Source organism: Mobula hypostoma, chromosome 6 (genome assembly GCF_963921235.1).
Source record: "Mobula hypostoma chromosome 6, sMobHyp1.1, whole genome shotgun sequence".
NCBI lineage: Eukaryota > Metazoa > Chordata > Chondrichthyes > Myliobatiformes > Myliobatidae > Mobula > Mobula hypostoma.
In genome coordinates this window covers 164,277,514-164,299,746 of record NC_086102.1, presented here as the reverse complement: position 1 = coordinate 164,299,746, position 22,233 = coordinate 164,277,514, and the positions used below count along the sequence as shown (strand labels likewise).

Below are 22,233 nucleotides of genomic sequence, written 5' to 3'. Positions count from 1 at the left end.
GAAGAAGGCCAAATTTGAAGAAATGAGAAAGGATCTAAAAAGCGTGGATTGGGACAGGTTGTTCTCTGGCAAAGATGTGATTGGTAGGTGGGAAGCCTTCAAAGGGGAAATTTTGAGAGTGCAGAGTTTGTATGTTCCTGTCAGGATTAAAGGCAAATTGAATAGGAATAAGGAACCTTGGTTCTCAAGGGATATTGCAACTCTGATAAAGAAGAAGAGGGAGTTATATGAAATGTATAGGAAACGGGGTAAATCAGGTGCTTGAGGAGTATAAGAAGTGCAAGAAAATACTTAAGAAAGAAATCAGGAGGGCTAAAAGAAGACATGAGGTTGCCTTGGCAGTCAAAGTGAAGGATAATCCAAAGAGCTTTTACAAGTATATTAAGAGCAAAAGGATTGTAAGGGATAAAGTTGGTCCTCTTGAAGATCAGAGTGGTCGGCTTTGTGCAGAACCAAAGGAAATGGGGGAGATCTTAAATAGGTTTTTTGCATCTGTATTTACTAAGGAAGCTGGCATGAAATCTATGGAATTGAGGGAATCAAGTAGTGAGACCATGGAAACTGTACAGATTAAAAAAGAGGAGGTGCTTGCTGTCTTGAGGAAAATTAAAGTGGATAAATCCCCGGGACCTGACAGAGTGTTCCCTCGGACCTTGAAGGAGACTAGTGTTGAAATTGCGGGGGCCCTGGCAGAAATATTTAAAATGTCGCTGTCTACGGGTGAAGTGCCGGAGGATTGGAGAGTGGCTCATGTTGTTCCGTTGTTTAAAAAAGGATCGAAAAGTAATCCGGGAAATTATAGGCCGGTGAGTTTAACGTCAGTAGTAGGTAAGTTATTGGAGGGAGTACTAAGAGACAGAATCTACAAGCATTTGGATAGACAGGGGCTTATTAGGGAGAGTCAACATGGCTTTGGGCGTGGTAGGTCATGTTTGACCAATCTGTTGGAGTTTTTCGAGGAGGTTACCAGGAAAGTGGATGAAGGGAAGGCAGTGGATATTGTCTACATGGACTTCAGTAAGGCCTTTGACAAGGTCCCGCATGGGAGGTTAGTTAGGAAAATTCATTCGCTAGGTATACATGGAGAGGTGGTAAATTGGATTAGACATTGGCTCGATGGAAGAAGCCAGAGAGTGGTGGTAGAGAATTGCTTCTCTGAGTGGAGGCCTGTGACTAGTGGTGTGCCACAGGGATCAGTGCTGGGTCCATTGTTATTTGTCATCTGTTGTCAATGATCTGGATGATAATGTGGTAAATTGGATCAGCAGGTTTGCTGATGATACAAAGATTGGAGGTGTAGTAGACAGTGAGGAAGGTTTTCAGAGCCTGTAGAGGGACTTGGACCATCTGGAAAAATGGGCTGAAAAATGGCAGATGGAGTTTAATACTGACAAGTGTGAGGTGTTGCACGTTGGAAGGACAAACCAACGTAGAACATACAGGGTTAATGGTAAGGCACTGAGGAGTGCAGTAGAACAGAGGGATCTGGGAATACAGATACAAAATTCCCTAAAAGTGTCCTCACAGGTAGATAGGGTCGTAAAGAGAGCTTTTGGTACATTGGCCTTTATTAATCGAAGTATTGAGTATAAGAGCTGGAATGTTCTGATGAGGTTGTACTAGGCATTGGTGAGGCCGAATCTGGAGTATTGTGTTCAGTTTTGGTCACCAAATTACAGGAAGGATATAAATAAGGTTGAAAGAGTGCAGAGAAGGTTTACAAGGATGTTGCCGGGACTTGAGAAACTCAGTTACAGAGAAAGGTTGAATAGGTTAGGACTTTATTCCCTGGAGCGTAGAAGAATGAGGGGAGATTTGATAGAGGTATATAAAATTATGATGGGTATAGTTAGAGTGAATGCAAGCAGGCTTTTTCCACTGAGGCAAGGGGAGAAAAAAACCAGAGGACATGGGTTAAGGGTGAGGGGGGAAAAGTTTAAAGGGAACATTGGGGGGGGGCTTCTTCACACAGAGAGTGGTGGGAGTATGGAATGAGCTGCCAGATGAGGTGGTAAATGCGGGTTCTTTTGTAACATTTAAGAATAAATTTGACAGATACATGGATGGGAGGTGTATGGAGGGATATGGTCCATGTGCAGGTCAGTGGGACTAGGCAGAAAATGGTTCGGCACAGCCAAGAAGGGCCAAAAGGCCTGTTTCTGTGCTGTAGTTTCTATGGTTTCTGTGGTTTCTACTCAGATACCTATCAATCTCTGCCGTAAATACACCAAATGACTTGGCCTCCACTGCTGCCCGTGGCAACAAATTCCAAAGATTCACTGCCCTCTGACTAAAAAAATTTCTTCGCATTTCTGTTCTGAATGGGCGCCCTTCAATCCTTAAGTTATGCCCTCTTGTACTGGACTCCCCCGTCATGGGAAACAACTTTGCCACATCCACTCTGTCCATGCCTTCCAACATTCGAAATGTTTCTATAAGGTCTCCCCACATTCTTCTAAACTCCAAGGAATACAGTCAAAGAGCGGACAAACGTTCCTCATATGTTAATCCTCTCATTCCTGGAATCATTCTTGTGAATCTTCTCTGTACCCTCTCCAACATCAGCACATCCTTTCTTAAATAAGGAGACCAAAACTGCCCACAGTACTCCAAGTGAGGTCTCACCAGTGCCTTATAGAGCCTCAACATCATATCCCTGCTCCTATACTCTATTCCTCTAGAAATGAATTGCAACATTGCATTCGCCTTCTTCACTACCGACTCAACCTGGAGGTTAACCTTAAGGGTATCCTGTACGAGGACTCCCAAGTCCCGTTGCATCTCAGAACTTTGAATTCTTTCCCCCATTTAAATAATAGTCTGCCCATTTATTACTTCTGCCAAAGTGCATAACTATACACTTTCAAACATTGTACTTCATTTGCCACTTCTTTGCCCATTCTTCCAATCTATCCAAGTCTCTCTGCAGACTCTCTGTTTCCTTAGCACTACTGGCCCCTCCACCTATCTTCATATCATCAGCAAACTTAGCCACAAAGCCATCTATTCCATAATCCAAATCGTTGATGTACAATGTAAAAAGAGGCGGCCCCAACACAGACCCCTGTGGAACACCACTGGTAACCGGCAGCCAACCAGAATAGGATCCCTTTATTCCCACTCTCCGTTGCCTGCCAATCAGCCAACGCTCTATCCACGTATGTAACTTTCCCGTATTTCCATGGGCTCTTATCTTGTTAAGTAGTCTCATGTGTGGTACCTTGTCAAAGGCCTTCTGAAAATCCAAATATACAACATTCACTGCATCTTCCTTGTCTAACCTACTGGTAATTTCCTCAAAAAATTGTAATAGGTTTGTCAGGCAGGATTTTTCTTTAAGGAATCCATGCTGAGTTCTGCCTATCTTGTCATGTACCTCCTGGTACTCTGTAACCTCATCCTTGACAATTGACTCCAACAACTTCCCAACCATCGATGTCAAGCAAACAGGTCTATAATTTCCTTTTTGCTTTCTTGCCCCCTTCTTAAATATCAGAGTGACATTTGCAATCTTCTAGTCCTCTGGAACCATGCCAGAATCTATCGACTTTTGAAAGGTCATCGCTAATGCCTCCGCAATCTCCACAGCTACTTCCTTCGGAACACGCGGGTGCATTCCATCTGGTCCGGGAGATTTATCTACCTTTAGACTATGCAGCTTCCTGAGTACTTTCTCTGTTTTAATTGTGACTGTGCACACTTCTCTTCCCTGCCACCCTTGAGTATCCGGTATACTGCTGATGTCTTCCTCAGTGAAGACTGATGCAAAATACTCGTTCAGTTCCTCTGCCATCTCCTTATCTCCCATTACAATTTCTCCAGCATAATTTTCTATCGGTCCTGTATCTACTGTCACCTGTCTTTTACTCTTTATATACCTGAAAAAGCTTTTAGTATCCTCTTTAATATTATTTGCTAGCTTCCTTTCATAGTTAATCTTTTCCCTCTTAATGACCTTCTTAGTTTCCTTTTGTAAGGTTTTAAAAACTTCCCAATCCTCTGTCTTCCCACTAATTTTTGCTTCCTTGTATGCCCTCTCCTTTGCTTTAACTTTGGCTTTGACTTCTCTTGTCAACCACGGTTGCATCCTTTTTCCATTCGAAAATTTCTTCTTTTTTGGAATATACCTGTCTTGCGCCTTCCTCACTTCTCGCATAAACTCCAGCCACTGCTGCTCTGCCGTCTTTCCCGCCAGTGTCCCTTTCCAGTCAACTTTGGCCAGTTCCTCTCTCATGCCACTGTAATTGTAATACAGTATTCTGGTTATTTGTTTTACCAGCAACAGACTTCACAGTACTGTATCATAAAATAGTTATAGGGCAGAAGTAGACTATTCATCCTCATGCTCGGTCCGTACTTGAGAAGCTTACTAAGTATCTGGACTTCCTATCTTTGTACACTGCAATTGTTTTTTTTCATATGTTTATTCAGTTCTCATTGGAAGCCCATAATGGAACTCCTCTTCACTATATCTGCAGGATTTGCACTACAGATTTTGACCTGCAATGCATAATTTTTTTTTTTCCCCTCATGCTGCTTTCCCTTTATTTTGTTTGGTGGTTTTAATCCTTGACCAGTGCCATCAAAGGGAATAACTCCCTCAACATTTTGTTTATTTCTGTCAAAAATGCTGTCAGTTTCCCCCTATCCAGTCTTTCGTCCCAGAATCATTTAAAGTTTGTTTTGTCTAACGTTTTACATGGTTCCTATAACATGGCAATCAGCATTTATTAGAATTTTCCAACTAAGGCTAGGCTGGTGATTTATACAATTTATGTGTCTTTATATCCTTTCTCTTGCTCTATTGTATGCCTTTTTAATTCTGTTCTCAACCTTTTCAGTTGCTATGTGTGCATGTGCCTCCAGGTCTGCTCCTACATCCATTTTTGAATGGCAAACATTATTCTATTGTTTTTTTTATTCTTCCTACCAAAATGCATCACTTCACATTTAAGTTAATGTGCTGAGTCTTTGCCAATTCCACCAACTTGTATCTCTTGCAAAGAAAAAGTGATAACTTGCAATATTTTACAATATTACCAGGCATTGAGTGATCCACGGATTTAGAAATGTTCTAATGCCTCTAAGTTTGTCATTAATATAGATTTAAAATAAACGAGGGCCTTAACATCCATTTCCTAAGGAATGCCACTATTCACTGTCCTCTAGAAACATAGAACATGGAAAATCTACAGCACAATACAGGCCCTTTGGCCCACAAAGCTGTGCCGAACATGTCCTTACCTTAGAACTACCTTGGCTTACCCACAGCCCTCTATTTTTCTAAGCTCCATGCATCCATCCAGGAGTCTCTTAAGAGACCCCATAGTTTCTGCCTCCACCACTGCTGCTGGCAGCCCATTCCATGCACTCGCCACTCTTTGTGTTTAAAAAAAACACAACAAGAACTTACCCCTTACATCTCCTCTGTACCTACTTGCAAGCACTTTAAAACTACGCCCTGTTATGCTAGCCATTTCAGCCATGGGAAAAAGCCTCTGACTATCCACACGATCAATGCCTCTCATTATCTTGCACACCTCTATCAGGTCACCTTTCATCCTCCATCGCTCCAAGGAGAAAAGGCCAAGTTCACTCAACCTATTCTCATAAGGCATGCTCCCCAATCCAGGCAACATCCTTGTAAATCTCCTCTGCACCCTTTCTATAGTTTTCACATCCTTTCTGTAGTGAGGCGACCAGAATTGAGCACAGTACTCCAAGTGGGATCTGATCAGGGTCCTGTAAAGCTGCAACATTACCTCTCGGCTCTTAAACTCAATCCCATGATTGATGAAGGCCAATGCTCCGTATGCCTTCTTAACCATAGAGTCAACCTGCGCAGCAGCTTTGAGTGTCCTATGGACTCGGACCCCAAGATCCCTCTTATCCTCCACACTGCCAAGAGTCTTACCATTAAGGCTATATTCTGCCATCATATTTGACCTACCAAATGAACCACCTCACATTTATCTGGGTTGAAGTCCATGTGCCACTTCTCAGCCCAGTTTTTGCATCCTATCAATATCCTGCTGTAAACTCTGACAGCCCTCCAGACTATCCAGAACACTCCCAACCTTTGTGTCATCGGCAAATTTACTAACCTGTCCCTCCACTTCCTCATCCAGGTCATTTATAAAAATCACAAAGACTGGGGGCCCCAGAACAGATCCCTGAGGCACACTACTGGTCACTGGCCTCCATGCAGAATATGACCTGTCTACAACCACTCTTTGCCTTCTGTGGGCAAGCTAGTTCTGGATCCACAAAGCAATGTCCCCTTGGATCCCATGCCTCCTTATTTTCTCAATAAGCCTTGCATGGGGTACCTTATCAAATGCCTTGCTAAAATCCATATACACTACATCTACTGCTCTACCCTCATCAATGTGCTTAGTCACATCCTCAAAAAATTCAATCAGGCTCGTAAGGCTCAACCTGCCTTTGACAAAGCCATGCTGACTATTTCTAATCATATTATGCCTCTCCAAATGTTTATAAATCCTGCCTCTCAGGATCTTCTCCATCAACTTACCAACCACTGAAGTAAGACTCACTGGTCTATAATTTCCTGGTCTATCTCTGCTCCCTTTCTTGAATAAGGGAACAAAATCTGCAACCCTCCAATCCTCCGGAACTTCTCCCATCCTCACTGATGATGCAAAGATCATTGCCAGAGATGCAGCAATCTCCTCTCTTGCTTCCCACAGTAGCCTGGGGTACATCCCGTCCGGTCCCAGTGACTTACGCAACTTGATGCTTTCCAAAATCTCCAGCACGTCCTCTTCCTTAATATCTACATGATCAAGCTTTTCAGTCCGCTGCAAATTGTCCCTACAATCGCCAAGATTATTTTCCATAGTTAATACTGAAGCAAAGTATTCATGAAGTACCTCTGCCATCACCTCCGGTTCCGTACGCACTTTTCCACCGTCACACTTAATTGGTCTTATTCTCTCGTATCTTATCCTCTTGCTCTTCACGTACCTGTGGAATGCGTTGGTGTTTCCTGAATCTTGTCCGCGAAGGTGGACAGGACTGAGCCTTGCGGTACCCCACTAGTCACTGCCTGCCATTCTGAAAAGGTCCCATTTATTCCCATTCTTTGCTTCCTGTCTGCCTACCAATTCTCTATCCACATCAATACCATACCCGCAATACCATGTGCTTTAAGTTTGCACACTGATCTCCTGTGTGGGACCTTGTCAAAAACCTTTTGAAAATCCAAATATACCATATCCATTGGTTCTCCCCTATCCACTCTACTAGTTACATGCTCAAAAAGTTCTATGACGTTCGTCAGACATGATTTTCCTTTCACAAATCCATTGACCTCTGTCATCCAAGATCTCTGTCCATTGAGAGCAAACAGGTGAACTTAATAGCAACGGAAAAGCAGTCAGCTGTTGCTGGAAGTTTTCTCAACAGTGATTCTGTCATTAACATAAGTGGCCTTGGCTCATCCCACAGTAGTGTACTCAGTCCAGCCTTGTCACCACTCCTGACTGTTGAGACATTGAAATGGCTATATTCCAGCTTAAAAAAAGAAAAGCAAAGCCCTGACACAGTAGATATCCTGCTGAATATCTAAATCTTAACAATGGAGTACATCTGTCATTCATCCACAATTGTATTGCCCTTATGTGGAGGAATAAATTTAATGACGGGCATTTCTGAGATGCCAAAATTGAGACCACCTTTAAGGAAAAAAATCTGACTGATGTAATGCTGAGGGATTGTCCCTGCTGTCCACTACAAGAAAATATACAAAACAGCTCTTCTAAACTGCCTTCTCCAGTAGCTGTAGAACTGCTCCCAAAATTTTATGGTAGATTCAATCCCTCTAGATGTATAGAAGATGTGATCTTGAGTGTGTGATAACTCAAAAGAGAATGTAGGGAGTAAGACTGCAGAGCACCAAATTTGACTGCTCATAAAAATTAGCCTCATCTAATACTTTGCTTTATGATGGCTAACCAATGGGTCATCAGAGACAAAGTCTTATGGCAGAGTTGCACGCATCTCTGCCAAGCCTCCCATAAGTCTGGAGCTAATCATCAGACCTGATGGGAAACTGTTCAACCTACATGATTGTTCTCCAAAGCAAATCTTATGCCTACCTAAGCAACATACAACTGATGCTTGCAGTTGAATATGCTCAGAAGCCAAGCTCCAAGCATTGATCAACTTATTCACTGAAGCATAGAGGCAAAATCAGTTTGACAGATTTTCTCTAGCATCTGGCCCCCACGATACAACATCATCCTCTGACAATCTCTGCTCATAGGTGAGGCCTGGAAAACAAGGGTCATTCCTTATTTCACAGGAGCTACCTCTCAGCAAAATTCAACATTTGATGACTGTATGGTGAATATTATCAATGTACAAGTATAGCTTTTTAATAGACTGAGTGAGCAAAAGGGTCTTTGAATGTCAACATCTTTCCTTTTGGTACAAGACCTGTTGTTTGCCAAAGAGTAGTGATCCCTGTTGTTTTATGTGCTTCTGAGGTGCAGCATGTACACAGCAGCCACCCAAATGCACTAGAAAGATATCAATGCTGGTTCACATTGACCTAGGATCACCAGCACTGAGACCATAATTATACTGGCTCTGCTCTAATGGCTAGATCTTATCAGTCACTTGCACAACATGAGGCATCTGAAGCAGACCCTTTATTGCGGGGGTTTACAAGCTGAGGTCCACAGACTCCTTTCTTAATGGTATTGGTCCATGGCATAAAAAAGATTGGGAGCCCCTGCTCTGTTGCAAGCACTGTCACAGGAAGAGATCCAAGGAAGTGCTTGCACCCTCTGTGGAGGGAAATGCAATATCCGTACTGACTCTTGAGAATCCCTGGCCCATGATGGCTAAAATTTGAGAAGATACAGTATAAGACCAGCACTTTGTGTACCTGTGTTATTAAACTAGTAAAACAGAAGTCAGAACATACTATAATGCAGAACTGGAGCAGGCCATTCAGCCTGCTATGTGGGGCTATGATGCTAATCTAAACTAATCCCATTTGCTTGCACATGGTCTGCGTTGCTTTATTCCTGCCTGTTCATGTTTCTGACTAAATGCCTCTTAAACATCTCCATTGTTTCTGCTTTTACCAACTCCCTTGGCAGTGCATTTCAGGCTCCCACCATTTTGTGTGTGTGTAAATAAAATATAAATACTTTGACTATCTATCTTATCTCTGCCTTTCTTGATTCTGTATACTTCCAGCAGGTTGCACTTAGCTTTCAACACTATGTGAAGACAGAAGAGATTCTGCAGATGCTGGAAATCCAGAGCAACACACTCAAAATGCTGGAGGATATCAGCAGGTCAGGCAGCATCTTCGGAAATGAATAAACAGTTGACATTTTGGGCTGAGACCCTTCTTCAGGACTGGAAAGGAAGGGGGAAGATGCCAGAATAAAAAGGTGGGAAGAGGGGAAGGAGGGCAAGCTAGAAGGTGAAAGGGAGGGGTAATGAAGAATGAGGCTTGAAGGTAATAGGTGGAAAAAGCAAAGGGATGGAGAAGGAGGAATCTGAGAGGAGAGAGGAACATGGGAGAAAGGGGAGGAGGAAGGGAACCAGGTGGAGGTGATAGGCAGGTGAGGAGAAGAGGTAAGAGGTCTGAGTGGGGAATAGAAAAAGAAGGAAATGGGAAGACTTATTTAACAGGAAGGAGAAATCGATGTTCATGCCATCAGGTTAGACAGAATACCGAGACGAAATGATTGGTGGTGCTTCTCCACCCTGAGAGTGGCCTCTTCATAGCAGAAGGAGGAAGCCATGTACTGATATGTTGAATCGGGAATGGGGATAGAAATTAGAATAGTTGGCAAGTGAGAATTTCCGCTTATTGTGGATGGAGTGGAGGTGCTTGATGAAGCGGTTCCCCAATTTACATCAGGTCTCATCAATGCAGAGAAGGCTGCATCAGGAGCACCGAATGCAATGTGGACCCCTAACAGATTCACTGGTGAAGTTTCACCTCAACATGCTGGACTGTTTGGGGCCCTGAATGGATGAGAGGGAGAAGGTGAATGGGCAGGTGCAGCATTTTTGTTGCTTTCAGGGACAATTGGACGAGGGAATCACAGAGGGAGTGATCTTTGTGGAAAGCAGAGTGGATGTGGTGGTAAAGATATACTTGGTGGTAGGGTCCAGTTGAAGATGAGGAAGTTGCAGAGATTGATGTGTTGGATGCGGAGGTGCATGGGATGGATATGTTTTTGTAACTTCAAAACATAAAACTAATTGAAAGGAAGACAAGGGAGTCTGAAATGCAGGTCTAACCTCAAGTTATTTTAAGTGAGACACACACGTATCATGTACTTATACATAAAACCTGTAATGAATTATTTAAATGAACAGGAATGCTTAATCAAATAATATGTACAAGATTACTGAAATATTAAACACACAACACTCTTCCCTGCTTAGCTATAAACTCTCAGTCAATAGACAATGCATCTCAATTTGTATTTACATATATATACTATATAATCCAACTACCTTATGCAGACACCCATAGTAATATTCAAGTTGTCCTATTCAAGCGTAAAGATTTAATCACAGTGGAGAATTTCTTACTCTTGTGAAGTAACACCTTTCTTGACAAGAGGGGTCACTCTGCCTGACAGGTGAGACTTGTGGCTGTTGAAACAATCTCAGCTTCTGGAGCCTCCCCATGGTGGCAGTAGGAGTTGACTCTGGAATTGCAGGAAGTGGTTCTGACAGCTCTGGACAACTTTTTTCCCCCAACAATTGATTCCGCTCTCGACTGATGTGTCGTCTCCAGATGACATCAGATGCAATCTCTACTGTACAGGAGAATGGTCCAATTCTGCCCTTAATTTTTCCAAGTACCCACTTTTGATCACCTCTGTAGTCCCTCGCCAGGATTGCTTGTCCAGGAGAGAAACATCAAACTCCCTTGTTTGAGGCATCTTCAATTTGTTTCAGCTGATGGTCCTGCATACTCCTTTTGAGATTGGGTTTGAGGAGATTTAAGCATGAGTGCAAGGTACAACCCAGGAAAAGCATAGCTGATGAGTTCTTGTGCTGCATTACAATATGCAAGAAGGAAATGGTGAGCTTCTGATTCAGTGTTAGTGTGTTCTGCTGACGTTGCTTGCGGTGCATTCTTTATATTGTGGACAAACCTTTCCACCAAGCCATTTGTAACTGGATGGTACGCTACAGATGTAATATGTCTTATTCCATTCATTTTTAGGAATGACTGAAACTGTTCCATTCCAAACTGTGGTCCATTGTCACTGATTAAGTGTTCTGGAACACCAGTCCTTGAGAAAAGGCTCTCAATGCATCAACAGTGTGTGAGACTGCAGTGGAGGCTTTTGGGAATACTTCTGGCCACTTTGTAGCTGCATCCACTACTAACAACAGATTTGTGCCAATGAATAGTCTGGCAAAATCCACATGAAGCCTCTGTGAGGGCATTGCAGGCCATTCCCAGGGATGGAGGAGTGCTGCTGTTGGCATCTTCTGGGCATGTTGTCATCCCACAAAGTGCATTGTAAGCTGCTCAACTTGCTGATCCATCCCATGACACCAGACAAAGCAGTGAGACAACACTCGTTTTGAGCACACCTAGATGACTGGCATGTAGCTCTTTCAACACTTTAGTTCTCAACTTGGATGGGACAACAACTCTCAATCCCTGCAATCTCAGTCAAGGGCTAGTTTATTCTGGCACTGGTTAAAAATGGGAGAACTAGAATTTTTGCTACACATTCTAGCCATTTTGGGTTGTCATGTAGACCTGAGACAGTGTTGGGTCTTTTCTGGTTTTCCTTTGGATTATCTCTGCTGTATTAGGGAGACTTTTGATTTTCTTTGGGGAAAAATATGTCAAGAGGAGTTGTCCTTGTTTGTTAAATTTTCGGGTATTTACTTTTCCAAGGGTAAATGGGACAATTCATCAGAATTTCTATGATTAGTTGTCTTTTTGAATTTGCTCTGGTAAATGTGTCATCTAAGAAGTAGGGCCCATCTCTGCATTCCTGCTGCTGCTGTTAGTGGAACACCCTTCTGTAGATTGAAGATAGACACCTAGTGGTTGATGATGAGTAGTAAGGGTAACTTTCCCCAATACAAGTACTAGTTGAAATGTTTTACACTTCAAACCAGGCTCAAGGTCTCTCTGTCAAACTGTGTGTAACTTTTCTCTGCAACAGTAAGGCAACATGATGCAAAGGCTAAGGGGTGTTCACTGCCGTCACTCATACCGTGTGACATAACTGCACCTATACCAACAGGTGAGGCGTCACAGACGAGCTTCACTAGACAATGTAGTTATAATGTGTGAATACAGTGTCTGCTGTCACCATCTCCTTTGCCTTTTGGAAAGCCACCTCACACTGCTTTGTCCATTGCCATTTCTTCCCTATCTATAGTAATGAATTCAAGGGGCGGAGCACAATGGCCATTTTTGGCAGAAAACCATTTATAGTAATTGACAAATCTAAAAAGGACCACAATTATGATGCATCCTTTGGCCTTTGGGCATCCATCACTGCTTGAATTTTCTCAGCACACTTGTGTAATCCTTGTGAGTCAATGGTGTGACCAGAGTAACTGATGCTTGGTTTAAAGATTCAACTTGTTGCTTTGTGCTTTGAGCCCATAATCTTCTAATGTTTGTAACACTGTGTTGAGGTTTTGGAGATGTTCCTTGTTGTCCTCACTGATAACAATGATGTCATCCATGTAACAATGAAGGCTTTCTGTCAGAGTGCGGGTGCAGATGCTACTCAAAATAAGTATTATAACAATAAAGCCCTTTGTGAGTGTTTGTTTATTCTGAGAAACATTTTGGGCTCTTCTTCCATCTCCATCTGCAGGTAGGGCTCAGTTAAGTTCAATTTGCTGAAGTGTTTTCCTCCAGAAAGGTTTGCAAAGATATCCTCTATCCTGGGCAGAGGGTATTGATCTACTTGCTTTACTGGTTTGATAGTGAACTTAAGATCCTCACAGATCCTGACAGACCCATCCTTGGCTACTAGGACAACTGGTGTTGCATATCAGCTCCACTCAACCATAGAAAGTATTCTTCAGCCTCCATGCCATCTACTGTAGCTCACTGGCTACTTTATCACAGGTGATAATAAGGAAACAGATGGTTTTTGTAAAATTTGGGTGTGGCATTTTCATTTAATGTTATTTTACCCTTGATGTTTGAGTTTTCCATTGCCATCCTTGAACATGCTGTGGCATCATCCAGTACCTTTCTTGATTCACTTTCAGTTGACTCTTTTGCAGGGGATATGACATGCAACTTCAAGATAGCGCCGCATACGGTGGCAGTGTTGTGAACTCAGTTCTAACTTTACAGTATACTGTTAATTTCTGCGATTTCCTTCGCATTTCTTGTTCAAGTCGCTGATAGTCACTTCAGATATGATAGACTGACTCTTCTGAACATTGGGAGGATGGCATTTACCCACTGCGTGCTGCCTGTTTGCGTGATCAATGGGAGGCTCACCTACTACACCGCCGCTACCTCGGAAGTGGTGTCGGAGGCAAGGGAGAAGGGCCGGTGTCCTGGCCAAGTTGAGATGCCATGTTAATCGGCCTCTGCTCCCTAGCATACTCTTGGCTAACATTCAGTCCCTGGACAGTAAGCTGTGTGAGTTGAGAGCCAGAATTTCCTACCAGCGGGAAACAAAGGAATGTAATGTTTTGTGGTTCGTGGAGATCTGGCTGACAGATGAGATACTGGATCATGCCACCAAACCCCTTGGGTTCTCGCTGTTAGACCATAAGACAAAGGAGCAGAAGTAGGCCATTCGGCCCATCGAGTCTACTCCGTCATTTTATCATGAGCTGATGCATTCTCCTATTTAGTCCCACTCCCCGTCTTCTCACCATAACCTTTGATGCCCTGGCTACTCAGATACCTATCAATCTCTGCCTTAAATTCACCCAATGACTTGGCCTCCACTGCTGCCCGTGGCAACAAATTCCATAGATTCACCACCCTCTGACTAAAAAAAATTTCTTTGCATTTCTGTTCTGAATGAGCGCCCTTCAATCCTTAAGTCATGCCCTCTCGTACTAGACTCCCCCATCATGGGAAACAACTTTACCACATCCACTCTGTCCATGCCTCTTAACATTCGAAATGTTTCTATAAGGTCTCCCCTCATTCTTCTAAACTCCAAGGAATACAGTCCAAGAGCGGACAAACGTTCCTCATATGTTAACCCTCTCATTCCCGGAATCATTCTAGTGAATCTTCTCTGTACCCTCTCCAACGTCATCCCAGGGTGGGTACTGAGAGTGCACGTGGCACAACTGGCAGGTGTGTTTGCAGACATTTTCTCTCTCCTCCTCCCCCCTCTCCCCCTCTCCCCCTCCCCCTCCCCCTCCCCTCCCAGTGTAGAGCACCCTTCTGCTTCAAAACATCCACCATTGTTCAGGTACCTAAAAAGACCAAGGTAACATGGTGAACGACTGGCATCCTGTTGCACTCACCTCAATAATAAGCTTTGAGTGACTGGTCGAGGACTACATCTGCAGCATGCTACCGCCACATTGGACCCCTTACAATTCGCCTACTGGCACAACTGAGTGACAGATGATGCAATAGCCACATCTCTATACACCATCCTTACATATCTGGAGAAGAAGGATGCTTATGTGAGAATGCTGTTCTTGGACTACAGTTTCGCATTCAACATCATAATTCCCTCCAGATTTGACAAGAAGCTCAGAGACCTCGGCCTTTACCCTGCCTTGTGTAGCTAGATTCTGGACTTCTTGTCAGATCACCCGCAGGTGGTAAGAGTGGGCTCCCTCACCTTTGCCCCTCTGACCTCAACACAGATGCTTCTCAGGGCTGTAAACCAAGCCCCCTCCTTTACTCTCTGTATACCCATGACTGTGTCGCCACCCACAGCTCCAATCTGCTAATTAAATTTGCTGACGACAATACACTTATTAATCTCAAATAATAATGAGGCAGCCTACAGAGAAGACGTCGTCACCCTGACATAGGGGTGCCAAGAAAACAACCTCTCCCTCAATGTCGCAAAAACAAAGGAGCTGGTTGTGGACTACAGGAGGAGTAGAAACAGGCTACCCCCTAATGACATCAATGGATCTGGGGTTGAGAGGGTGAACAGCTCTAAGTTCTTCGGCATAAACATCACAGAGGATCTCACATGGTCTGTACATACCGGCTGGTGGTGAAAAGGGCACAACAGCACCTCTTTCGCCTCAGACGGTTGAAGAAGTTTGGTATGGGCCCTCAAGTCTTAAGAACTTTCTATAGGGGCACAACTGAGAGCATCCTGACTGGCTGCATCACTGCCTGGTATGGGAACTGTACTTCCCTCAATCGCAGGACTCTGCCGAGAGTGGTACAGACAGCCCAGCACATCTGTGGATGTGAACTTCTCACTATTCAGGACATTTACAAACACAGATGTGTAAAGGTGGCCCGAAAGATCAATGGGGACCTGAGTCACCCCAACCACAAACTGCTCCAGCTGCTATCATCCGAGAAACGGTACTGCAGCATAAAAGCCGGTACTAACAGGCTCTGGGACAGCTTTTTTCACCAGGCCATCAGACTGATTAATTCATGCTGACACAACTATATTTCTATGTTATATTGACTGTCCTGTTGTACATACCATTTATTATAAATTACTATAAATTGCACATTGCACATTTAGACAGAGATGTAACATAAAGATTTTTACTCATGTATATGAAGGATTAACTAATAAAGTCAACTCATTTCAATTCAATGCAACTGGTGGATAAATCTCCAATCAAGTTGAAGTTGTCTCAGCCAATCACAGCCTCACAATGCTGGCCCTTCTGTTTTTACCACATACAAGTCCAATGTGGCTTGTTGGTTGTGGTATTTCACAGTTGTGAATGTTATTCCCACAGGAATTAACTTTTTCTCCACTATAATTTCTTAGTTCGATATTTGCAGGGTTCAGTTTTTTTTGAAATGCTATTCAAACTCTTGTTGTGTAATGAGTAAGCTATATTGCTTGTGTCCTGTTTGCTTTCACATTGAAAATCTCAAGGTTCTCTAGTCTTGTGAACTCTCATCAGACTTCTCATCTACAGAAAGTAAATTAGTGCTCTTTTTGAAAGTGCAACTTGAGTTTTCTGTTTCTCTTCCCTGTTCAATTCATTTATTTTTGTCTGCCTGACATGCTCTTTGTATGTATCCTACTTTGTTGCATTTCTGCAAGTTTCACCTTTAAACCTGTGTTGGTCTGGTCTATGTGAGCCCCTGCCGCAATGGTAACACAATTTGTTCAGACAGCTCGGGCTCTGTTTAGACGTTGTAATTTCGTTCATGCTCACTTTCATATGTGATTGCAACTCAATTGCGCCTCTAGCTGCTGTTTCCATTGATGCTGTGATTTTATCTGCCCTTTTAAATGAGTTGTGCTTCTGTTAGGAGATATTTTTGAATGCTTTCTTGTAAGATTTCACAAAATGAACTATCTCAGTACATCATTAAAGCCCTTCACTGAATTGCAATGCTTGGACAATTACTTCAGTTCAGCCACATAAACTGAAATGGCGCCCCCTTCCTTTTGCTTCTACTTATTAAACCTAGAATATTCTATAATCAATAATGGTTTTGATTTTAAATGCTCCTGTATTGCATTCATGATTTCAGCAAAGCTCATTTTGGCTGGTTTGGTTGGAGCAGTTAAACTTCTAAGCAAACTGTTTGCATTTCCACCTATTGTACTCAGTAACACTGACACTTGCTTTTCATTGGCTATTTCACTTGCTTCAAAATACTGCCATATTCATTCAATATACTTCATCCGGCTATCTGCTGTGCAGTTGAAAGCATCTATCTTTCCGATGTAGCTAGCCATTTCTGCTTCTATTTGTTTGTTTATTTATTAATTATCATCATCGTCATCATCATCCGGTACTCCTTGTTTATGAATCCATGAATTTTATCTGTTTTCTGCCTTTCAGAAAAAAAAATTCCCTCTCCCCTTTTGGAGAAACACTTGCTGTGCTTTTATTTTACTCGAATATCTCTCTCCCCTTCCAAAAGAGAAAACTGTACTGTGCTGCATGAGGTAGGTTGTCGTCTTGTGTTTGCTTTAAAACTTTCTCTTCACCACTGTTATGTTTTGTAACTTCAGAAGCTAATCAAAAGAAAAACACGGCAGCCTGTGGTATGTTGTCTGCTTAGTTTTACTGTACTTTAGTAAGGCACACAAATATGATGTGTAATGACATACTGTATGCCTTTCACGTACTTGCATACGACTCATAATGAATTATGTAAACAAAGCTTAATCAAACAATATGTTTGGAATATTGCTTAAATATTACTGAAATATTGAATACACTACCTCACCGACCTCCAGACAGAATATGCTCCTTCTGCTACCTCCCTCTGCTTTCTGTGGGCAAGGCAGTTCCAAATCCATGCAGTTAAGTTTCCCTGGTTCCCATCCCTCATGACTTTCAGGATGAGGGAACCTAGTTAAATGCCTTCCTAAAATCCATATACACCACATCCACTATTCTACTTTCAATTTAATTTGTCACCTTGAATAACTCAATCAGGCTTGTGAGGCACGATCTACCCCTCACTAAGCCATGCTGATGAGTCCTAATAAGATTATGCTTTTTCAAATGCTCATAAATCCTCATTAATCCTGTCCCTAAGGAACCTCCCCATGAATTTGCTCTCTCTGACATAAGACTCATTGGTCTAGGTAATTCCCAATTCCCAATATCCCTATTACTTTTCTTGAACAATGGAACAACATTTACCATCTTCCAATCCTTTAATACTACTTCTACTGCCAGGGAAGGTACAAAGATAATCATGAATACCCCAGCAATCTCTTCCCTTGCTTCCTGAAGTCACTTGGGGTAAATTCTGGCCAGCCCTGGACACTTATCTATCCTAATGTTTTTCAGAAACTCCAGAACTCTTATCTTTCATAACCTCAACGTGCTCTAGCACATTAGACCTAACATTTGTCAAAGTCCCTCTCCCTGGTGAACACTGAAACAACGTATTCCTATTACTTTAATTGCCTCTCCACTCCCAATCTGATCTGTCTTTAGCCTTCGACATTAGTACCAATTGCAAACTCAAGAAAAGAACCTCGTCTTTCATCTGGGTACATTGCAGTTGTCGTGACTTAATATAATCTAACAATGCAGTTAGCACTGCCCCTGTTTTTCTTTTCAGTTTCAATTTATTTCATTTTTTCTTTTCTGTACAACTTCCTGTTTTAAAGTAATTATTGGCTTGAGATTTCTGCTCCATCATAGATGCCCTGTGCTTGCAACTTGCTATTCTTTTTTACCCTTCTACTGAAGGGGCTTGCCCAACAAAGTGAATTCTGTTTCTCTCCCCACTGATGCTGCCTGACCTGCTGAGAGCTTCGAACATTCTCTGTTTTTGTTAGTAATATAAAAGGTTGGATAATAACCCAGAGATTTCAGGTTCACATAATATTGAGAATGTAAAAATAGTTGAAGTTGTCCCATAAATCAGGATAGCGCACTAATGATGTAGTCCAGTTCAAACAATCTCTTAAATGTGACTTCATTCCTAAAGTCTTAACAGAATTTTCTCTACTCTGTGAAGTATCTTTTAGCTCTTCAATTCCATCTCTCACAGTTTAAGGTACCCCATCATCTTCACAGGCCAACTAGGATTGGCAGGCAACAAATGCTGGTTTTGTAAGCAGTACTCAGATCTGAAGAATGGATGATGACATTTAATTGTGATTATGACATTTTTATTCCAAGGTTAAATGCTTGCTTGATGTGGTTAAAAGAAATTGTTCTTTTGAGATTAAGCCTGCACATGGCAGATTATCTGTCTGATGTGATGTGGATGATCACTTTTTCAATGAAGATCTTCTTCCATCTGCTTATGAGAGACTGGATGGAATCTAGCTACAGTTTAGGGATCTATATTAATGTTGGATTTTAATTGATAAAAATTGTAAGATTTAACCATGCAGAATACTGGTAAGCTTTTTGATACTGGTTAACAATAGGACAGTGCACCAACTGGAATATATCTGGGACAAATTTATTCAAAGCTGAGGTACTGGTTTATGTTCTGCACTCTTGGCCCAGGATGAAGTTAGGTCTCCATGTGATGGAAGACCCATCATTTGCAGAGCGCTTCAACGTAAGATGGCATTCACTGATTAGAGTATAGTCTACAAAGTCCATTGTTCTTCATTTCCGGTGGATGGCTCTTTCCCTCCAAAAACTATCAAATGCTTAGTTGATGATAGTACAACAATATATAGTGGTTTGTTCTGACTCTATTATTCAATTGGTCTGATTTAGTTATGTGATTGCTTGGGATCTAGAAGTAAATTTGCCTTCAGTCTTAGACCAGTTCTCTTCCTCACTGTGTGTATTGCTTGTACTGTGGATGACTTATTCAGCACGTTACTTCAGAAACAGAATCAGAATCAGAATCCTTTATTATCTCCAAGTATGTGGACACATACAGGGAATTTGATGCCGGTTTCCCTGAGCTCTCGCTGTACAGAATCAAAAAGCAAACAAAACAATAGTGCAAATAATCATGAACTATATACAATGAGGTATACCTGTGTATGTGCAGGTGGACTTGGTTTATAATAGACTAAAATTCAAGTGTTCATAAGACTGATGGCATACAGAAAGAAACTGTTCTTGTACCTATTTGTCCTGGCATACAGTGACCTAAAGCGCCTACCAGAAGGAAGGAGTTGGAACAGGTAATGTCCAGGGTGTGATGGATCTACAATGATACTTTGAGATGCTTATACATTCACTCCATGGACAAATACTATGCCCTTTTTAAATGAAGGTTGAACATCTACTTACAACTCTCCGATAATTGATTTAAATAGATTTAAGTTTTATAAATATAAAATTATTTGAAAAGTTGATAAATATATCTTTAACATTTGTAGATATTTTTATTGAAACACATTAAAATAAAGTGACGAACTTGAGCACCAATCTACGCATACTTTTTACACAGGGTCAGCAAGTAAGGATGCTGTTAGTTGGTTAGTTCTTTCCACAAAACTGATGGTTGAATCTGTTGCATATTTTCCCCTTTCTGGCATGCTAGTTCTCTGCCACCGGTAAACTGCTAATCATTTCATTATATGTCACACTCTGACCTTCTGTTGGGAATTAAGATCAAAATATTCTTTATTCCTCTTTCAATCCAGCTTCAAGTAACATATCCAAGCAAAAGTAAAATTTGGAAAGACAAAGGTCACTTTGTACTTTCCAGGCTACCTGTATCTGACTTTGGACAAAAAAGTTCACAAATAGCTTTTGTGAAATAGAACAATGAACCTGGTTTTTTTTATATACACATTTTCTTGCTGAATGGCATTTCATGCTACAGGTTGTTGTGCCTAATTTAACCTGGTTCCCTTGCCATTGACAATTGATATAAAACAGAAGTAAAATTGGTTTTGATATTCTTCTGGAATTAGGTATGTACCTGCATTTACGAAAGCAGAACTCCTTAAAGAATTTTGCTATATCATAGGATAAAATTTTAATTGCAATTTATGGAATGGGTAGACCACTTATTTCCATTTTTCAGTATTTTTGAAATTGCTGAATTTGGGAATACTGAGGATTTTGAATACACCATTAAAGTTTGACATCTTTGCCAAAAAGGCTAATGTGCATAAAGATGAGATTGCAAAATAATATGCCATCATTTGTTAGGAGCAGCACAATTCCATGAGCTTGTGTACAATTAGTTCAAGCCTTAGTTTAGGACATAAACCTGTATTATCGTGGCTGATACTTCAAATGTACTAAGGAAGACCCAATAGGCCCTTTTGGATAGAAAGGCTTTTTTGATACTATTTGAAAAGGAGCAGAAGAGTTATATCATTTCTTTTGCCTTTTTTTAAAAAAGGTTAACCAATGCTTGTTGCAAAATAAAATACATTTTTAATCAGTTACTGCTGATGACAAACTCAAATTGGCTGCCAAGCGTTTCAGTTTAAGAGCAATAATTAATTAGCTGTTGATGTATTTTGGAATATGCTTGAGGTTACGTAAAGTGCAATATACATTCAAGTTAATTTTCTAGATTATTGCATCGCTGTGGAACTCGAGTTAAACAGACCAGCATAATTGTTTGAGATTTGATTTATGACTAAAACTGAGAAAACAACTTAAAGCTTTTTTTTTCAAAAGCTTTTAAATTACTACAAATACTACAAATTACAACACTAAAATTCAGGTTTTCTGTGCAGTTGATGTTAATGTTCATGAGGACCTGAGGCTCTTTAATAAATGTAATTGTTCAAGTGTCAGTAATCTTTGCTATTGCACATTAATAATGCCAACCAATAATACTCTAAAATAGACTTTGGCACCAAACCACATGTAATACAAGTACATCATGATTGAAAATGTAATCATTTTCTTGGAAGAATACTCCATGATGAGGCACTTTAGGATTATGAATTAAATTAAAGTTGATGCTTCCAGGTTTAGATTTGAAGTTTTTAATATGTGCTCTTCCAAATGGAGAGTTCATGTTCAAGACTTGATTTGCTTTACTCTTACACGTTGACAATTTCCAGCTGCTTGTGGCTTCTGATAAGATAATTACCTAGATAAATTTTTTGCTTTAGTCACTTATTTTGGGAAATCTGTCATATGGGGTGTAACTTCATATTTTCATCTCTTGCAACATTGTTTATATGGTCTACTATTTCTGTGTCTGTGAAGTATTTTTATATTCTGTTTAAATATTCACACCCCGCAAGGAAAAAAAGAAAAAAAATTATTTGCAGTTCCTTTCAGTTTAATGCTTTGAAACTCTTGATTTTTGTTGTTAGTTTTGGGCTGCCATTTTTCATTTTGCTTCTCCAATACTAATGTGTATGACAAATTGGTTTTAGCTGAAAAATATATTCCCATTAGTAATGCTTAACCAGATGACGCCATTTACTTTAAGTGCAGGATATTTAAATTTTCCTTTTCTCTTTCCAACAAGGTCTTTATTGGTTTCCATCTTGATCATTCTCACATCCTTGTGTTTTGAACAGTAAGTGTTTGATTTGTATTTGGTGTACAAGAGGCTTAGCTTTCCACTTTCAAAGCCGTCTAGATCGGATTAAGCACAGCTGGTTTTGTATTCTTTTGTAAGCAGTTTACTAATCAGGAAATATCTTTAGAGGACAAAGTAGCCTC

At 41.2% G+C, this 22,233-nt stretch overlaps 1 protein-coding gene and 1 long non-coding RNA gene across 5 annotated transcripts in view; both read left to right on the top strand.

The window, feature by feature from the left end:
• The window catches only part of LOC134348567 (juxtaposed with another zinc finger protein 1-like), a 449,355-nt gene that overhangs the window by 23,385 nt on the left and 403,737 nt on the right, over positions 1-22,233 (top strand). The gene's annotated exons all lie outside the window — the stretch shown is intronic.
• LOC134348570 (uncharacterized) lies at positions 9,319-22,065 on the top strand. The gene is made up of 3 exons (XR_010018453.1): positions 9,319-9,332; positions 16,990-17,096; positions 22,037-22,065. It is a non-coding gene; the product is annotated as an uncharacterized LOC134348570 (long non-coding RNA).